This window comes from Mustela putorius, unplaced genomic scaffold (genome assembly GCF_011764305.1).
Source record: "Mustela putorius furo isolate JIRA1106 unplaced genomic scaffold, ASM1176430v1.1 tig00000765_pilon_pilon_pilon, whole genome shotgun sequence".
NCBI classification, from domain to species: Eukaryota; Metazoa; Chordata; class Mammalia; order Carnivora; family Mustelidae; genus Mustela; species Mustela putorius.
Window position 1 is genome coordinate 8,555,533 of NW_025421470.1, and position 7,222 is coordinate 8,562,754.

Below are 7,222 nucleotides of genomic sequence, written 5' to 3' on the forward strand. Positions count from 1 at the left end.
CCTTCGGCTCAGGTCATGATCCCAGCATCTTGGGATCGAGTCCCCACATCGGGCTCCTTGCTCCACAGGGAGCCTGCTTCTCCCTCTGCCTCTGCCTGCCATTCTGTCTGCCTGTGCTTGCTCTCTCGCCCTCTCTCTGATAAATAAATAAAATCTTAAAAAAAATAAAAATAAAATCTAACTATATACTAATATAATAAAACAAAGTGACTCGGAAAAGCTGAAAGTAAAATTACAAGTGAAACGATAGGGAAACTGATGAATAAATAATAGGCAAAATGAAGGGAAATAAAAGGAAGCAGGGTAAGTTGTATAATATTAATATCAGAGATATTTGAATTGAAGGAAACCTCATTAAGTGTCCCATAGAAGTCACTTCATCATGATGGGTTTTATAATCCACAGTGAAAAGATATCTCTCATGAACTGGGAAAAAATGGCAGAAACACATAAATCGTTAGATATTTTAATTCACTTCCTTCAGTCCCTATTAAGTAAAACAAACAAACAAACAACTATAGATGGTCTGAATAATAGTAGGAGCAAGGTTGATCTTGTACATACATATCTACTCTGTGTCCTGAAAAGAAAAATAAAATACAGTATAGAGTGTCTTTAAAAAAAGAAGAAGAAAAACAAGAAGCAGAAGAAGAATCATCATCAGAAGACAGGGGCACCTGGTGCTCAGTTGAATGAGCGTTTGTCTTTTGATTCTGCTCAGGTCAAGATCTCGGGGTGCTGAGATCCAGTCCTGTGTCAGGCTTCACACTCAGTGAGGAGTCTACTTGTCCTTCTGTCTTTTCCCAGACTTGCACACACACACACACACACACACACACATACAAATGCACACACACACTCTCTCTGTCAAATAAATATATAAAATCTTAAAAAAAAAAGACTCACACAATTTTACAATATATTAGATTACAAAGAAACCTCAACAAATTCCAAGAAGTGAAACAGAAACCACATTCTCAAGCCAATAAAACTAAAAATAATAAAGTTGAATAAAAAATATTAATACCCAGCCTATCAGAAATGTTTTTATAAAAAGTCTGTTTTCTCTTGTTTCGAAGAGGAAATCGAACTAGAACTACAGCATAACTAGGAAATTACAATAATAAGGATATTATATATCAAGTCCCATAGGAAAAGGTCAAAGCTAAAGGCAAAGTAATAATCATATCCTTAAACATGTCACACGAAAATTAATCAAGCTTTCTGGGAGGAAAAAAAAGAAACTAGAAAAATTAATACGAAACTTAAAGAAAACATAGGGGTCAAAAAAGCCAAGAGAACTGATCATACTTCAAAAAACAAAGTAGAAAAACCACAGAGTCGTTTGATTACTTAAAAAAAAAAAAAAAAAGACAGGAATGGGAGAGCACAAATACGTAAAATCAAAACTCAGTAGGGAAGTAATTATAAACAATATTTCAGGTAACTCTATGCCAGTTAATTCTCTTCTAGGGAACTATATCTCAATAATACTGGTCTGAGGAAAAGATGGAAAAGCTACCTCAATAATTTGGGTAAAAATTGTAAAAAGCTACCAGTGAATTATTCCCCCCCAACAAAGGGCTCATACTCAAATGATTGGATGGCAATTTTTTTTTTTTTTTTAACTTGGACAGAACACATGCTTCCGAGGCTACGGAAGCCATTCAGAGGCCGGAGGAAGAAGGAAAACCTCCCGATTCTTGCAGGTGTTCGTTATTCATCTACAGTCTCTGTGGTGGAAACGACTCTCTGTGGTCCTCCGGATACCAGGACTAGGGCCCCTTGGCCATTCAGATCCAATATCCAAAGTAGATGACAAATGGATGGATAGATAATAGATAGATGAAAAGCTTTCATGTAATCAGCAATAGCCATTAAGTATCAAGTTCGGGGTGCCTGGGTGGCTCAGTGGGTTAGGCCGCTGCCTTCGGCTCGGGTCATGATCTCGGGGTCCTGGGATCGAGTCCCGCGTCGGGCTCTCTCCTCAGCGGGGAGCCTGCTTCCTCCTCTCTCTCTCTCTGCCTGCCTCTCCGCCTACTTGTGATCTCTCTCTGTCAAATAAATAAATAAAATCTTTAAAAAAAAAAAAGTATCAAGTTCGGGCAGGATCCAGTTAGGAACACAGAAACTGCCCCATTATTATAGGAGAGAGTAGTTCATATCAGGAATTGGCTAAACGGGCATTGGGCAACAGGATGTGGTAGGAAAAGGAAAGCCACTGGGTCCCCCCCCTTCTACCCAGAGCTGGTACACTGTTGGGTTCCCTGGCAAGCGCGGATGGAGGCTGTGGATGGAGTTTGGGCTGTTTATCAGCCGAAGGTAAGATACGGAGACTAGCTTGGAGCACCCAGGTGGGCCCAATGTAATCACAAGCGTCGTTAGAAGTGGGGGAGGAGGCCGGAGGGGAGAACTAGAGAGACAACAGCATGAGAAAGACTCCGTCCACTGGTGCTGCTGCTTTGAAAAGGAACGAAGGACCATGAACTCAAGAAGGTGGGCGGCCCCTTGATCTGGAAAAGGAAAGTAAATGGATTCTCCCCAGAGCCTCCAGGAGAAACCCCGTCTACCAACACCTTGATTTTAGCCCAGGGAGACAGGCATTGGGCTTCTAACCTCCAGAACTGTAAGGTAACATCTTTGTGTTGTTTTAAGCCAGATGTTTCTGATAATTTGTTACAGCAGCCGTGGGAAATCGATAGGGGGACACTGGGTTAACACAGAGAAAGTAATTGCAGGAAGCCACTGTCCCCTGTAGGTCTGAAAGCTCAGAGGACAGGTCTGCAGAGCTGGGCTCAGACCTCTGGGGCTGGAGCCAGTGTTCTCGCCCCTCGGAGGGGCCTGCCGGGGCTGGCTGAGACAGTGCAGTCCAGCACCAAGCACTCTGAGAGGTTGAGGGCCCTGCAAGGCAATGCCACCAGGAGAGCAAGCCAAGGAAGGTACAAGTGTGCACTCCTCCAGGCTCACAGTCTCCCTCTGCACCATGGCCAGCAGAAACTAATACACAGTCAGCTTTCAAAGCAGAAATGGAAGAGTGAGCATCCATGCCTTGTTTCTGATCTTGAGGAGAAGCTTTCCATCTTTCTCCACTCAGTATATTAGTTGTTGGTTTGCCATATGTGGACTTTAGTTATGCTCCTTTATCCAAACTGCTGCGAGTTTTTATAATGAACAGATGTTCTATTTTGTCAAATGCTTTTCCTGCCTCTATTCAGATGATTGTGTGATTTTTATCTTGCATTTTATTAAAGTGATGTATATACATTTATTGATTTGCATCTGTTGAACCATCCTTATGGACTCTTGGTCAATGGTGTATAACCTTTTTCATGTGTTCTTGAATTCAGTTTGCTAATGTTTTCTTGAGCATTTTTACACCTGTGTTCATCAGGAATATTAGTCTAAAACTTTCTCCTGGTCCCCTTATTTGGCTTTGATAATGCTGGCCTCATAGCACAAGCTTAGAAGTATTTCCCCCTTAATTTTTTTGGAAGAGTTTGAGAAGGATTGACATTAATTCTCCTTTGAATGTTTGGTAGAATTAGCCAGCGTGGCCCTCTAGTCCTGGGGTTCCTGGGGTTTTCTGTGTTGAGAGGTTTTTGGTTACTGATTCAGTCTCTTTGCTCACCACAGTTCTCTTATTACAGCTACTCAATATAGCCCTAGAAGTCCTAGCTAGAATGATTCGGCAAGGCAAACAAATAAAAGTCATCCAAACTGAGAAGGAAGAAGTAAAACTCACTATAGTGGCAGATCATATGACTCTGTATGTAGAAAATCTCAAAGACTCAATCAAAAACTGTTGAAACTGAGCAATGATTTCAGTAAAGTTGCAGGATACAAAATACATACAGAAATCGGTTACATTTCTATACGCTTAGGGTGAATAATCTGAAAAAGAAATAAAAACTATTCAAATCACAATAGCATCAAAAACAAAATAAACTTAAACAAGGAAGTGAAAAATCTATATAAGAAAACTACAAGACTTTGCCAAAATAAACATAAACAAAGGGAAGGACCTCTCATCACAGACCAGAAGAATTAATATTATTAAAATGTTCATATTACCCAAAGCCCTGTATAGATTCAATGCAATCCCCATCAAAATACCAATGGCAATCTTCACAAATAGAAGAAAACAATCCTAAATTTGTATGGAACCACAAAATACCCCAGAGGGCCAAAAAGCCTTCAGGATAAAGAACAAAGCCAGAGGTTTCACACTTCCTGATTTAAAATTATACTACAAAGCTACAGTGAAGAAAGTGTGGTACTGGCACAAAAATTGACTCATAGACCAATAGAATAGAACCCAGAGAGCCCATTAAACCTTTACTTATACAGTCAATTAGTATTTGACAAAGGAGCCAAGAGCACCCAATGGGGAGAGTATAGTCTCGTCAACAAATGGTGTTAGGGGACGCCTAGTGGCTCAGTTGGTTAAGTGGCTGCCTTTGTCTCAGGTCATGATCCCAGAGTCCCGGGATCAAGTACCACACTGGGTTCCTTGCTCAGTGGGGAGTCTGCTTCTCCCTCTGCCTGCTGCTTCCTCTGCTTGTGTGCTCCCTCTCTCACACAAATAAAATCTTTTTTTAAAAATGGTGTTAGGAAAACTGGATGAATACAGGAAGAACAATAAAATTGGACCCAGGTCTTATACTACTCACAAAAATTAATTTGAAATGGATCGAAGACTGAAACATAGGACCTGATATAATAAAACTCCTAAAAGAAAATGAAGGAAGGAGTTTCTTGGCATTGGTCTTGGCAATGATTTTTTCAGAACTGACATTAAGCATAAAGAAGAGAAAAAATCAACAAATGGGATACATCAAACTTAAAAACTTCTGCACAGCAAAAGAAAAAAAATGGAACCTATAGAATGGGAGAATTTTTACAAGCTATATATTAGATAAGGGATTGATATCCAAAATCTATGAAGAATTCCTACAACCCAATAACAATTCACTTTAAAATGGGGAAAAGAACTAAAGAGGCATTAAAAAAAAAAAAAGACCCCCAAATGGCCAAAAGGTACATGGAAAGATGTTCTGCATCATTAATCAAGGAAATGCAAATCAAAATCACAGCAAGATATTACCTCCTATCTAAAAGACAAGAAATAACAAGTGCAAGTAAGAATGTGAAGAAAAGAGAACTCTTGTGTTCTATTAGTAGAAATGTAAATTGATGCAACCCCTGTGGAAAACAGTATAGAAATTCCTCAAAAGATTAAAACTAGAGCTATCCTAAGATCCAGCAGTTTTACTTCTGGGTATTCAAAGAAAATAAAAACACTCACTCAAATATCTATGCACCAGCATGTTCATTGTAGCATTGTTTACAGTAGCCAAGATGCGAAAACAACCTAAGTGTTATCAATGGATGAATGGACTTTTACAATGTACATATATACCATGGAATATTATTCAGCCGTGAGAAATGAGGACATCTTACCATTTGCAACAACATGGACCGATCTTGAACACATTATATAAATGACCTAAGCCAGATAGAAAAAGATGAGTACTTATGATATATAACTTATATGTGGAATTTCTAAAAACTTCACTTATAAAAACAGAATCAAATGGCGGTTACCCAGAGGGAAGGATACGACAAATATTGTTTAAAGGTATAAAGTTACAAGTAGAGGTAGAATAAGCCCTAGAGATATAATGCACAGTACAGCGAACATAGGCAACAATATTGCATTACAATCAACTAGGTTGCGAAGGGGCTAGAACTTAACCTACTTACTTAAAAAAAAAAACCAATATTTATGTAATGTGATAGAGGCGCTAAGTACCACTACAATAAGCAATCCTATAATAACATATAAATATATCCAAGAAAGAGTTTCCAGACTCCCAGCCCCATCATCACAAAGCTCTAGAAGCAACTTTGGAGTTAGGACACAGCTGTGAATAACCGGCAGAGAAACTTTGAAGTTATTATTGAAAACTTTCACGTCTAATGCCATCATAAAAATAGATGAAAAAATCCCAAGGAATGGATAACCTGTAGTACATCTATACAATGGAATTATTATTCAATGATAAAAAAGAAATGAGCTCTCAAGCCACAAAACATACAAAGAAAGCTTAAATATTGCTAAGTCAAAGAAGCCAGTCTGAAAAGTCTGCATACGGTATGATTCCAAGTGTACGGCATTCTGAAAAAGACAAAACCACACAGGTAGGAAAACCATCAGTGGCTGCCAGGAGCTGGTGCGGAGGGGCAGAGGGTGGAGTTGATGGAACACAGAGGAATTTTAGGGCAGTGAAACCACTCTGTATGACAGAGAATGTGCCACAGAGAGTGAACCCTAATGTAAACTAGAGACTTTAGTTAATAATAATGTATCAATATTGTTCATCAGTTGTCACAAATGTACCTCACTAATGGAAGATATTGACAATAGGGGGATCTAGCCAGGGAGCAGAGGGGAAAGGCTGAAGGGGGCATACCAGAACTTTCTGTACTTTCTGCACAATTTTTCTGCTAATCTAAAATTGCTGGGGGAAAAAGACTATTAATTTTTTTTAAATCTCAAGGCATAAACAAGAAATATACAGGACCCATATGAAAATTTTTCAGCTTTCCTGAGAGAAATTAATGAAAAATTGAGTAAACAGAGAATTGCCTCATGTTTTGGGGGAAGGATGACTCAATATGGTAAGGATGTCCTTTTCCCTAAGATGACCTATAAATTTAACTCAATCTAATAAAAGCTTTATAATTTTTTTAGAAATTGAAAAAACATGTTTTTAAATTCACCTGTAAGAATTAATACTTGGGAATAGACAGGGGACTTCTGAAGAGAAACAAGGGGTTCATGGTGTACAAGATATTAAAAGTATCTTAACATAGAGCAGATACCTCTTGTTCTTGTCATCCAACACCCACTCACTTCTACCGTCTCTTCCGGTGACACCGTCCACTTTACCTTTATGCAACCAGGGTTCCCATCTCCACCCAAGTCCTTTGAGTGAAGTTGATTCCACCCCTGCATGGACTCCTGCCTTGCCAGGGATAAGCCCATGACCTCATCAATGCCTCCGGGGGCAACATGGCTTATGTTGCAGCGAGAGAGGGACATGGTGGACTAGGACCTGAGAGTCACGAGCCTGGTGTCACTGAACAGACTGAGAACAAAGTCCAGGGATAGAAAAAGGAAACATCTTGGAAACTGTAGCACTCCCTTGTCTTTTACAGT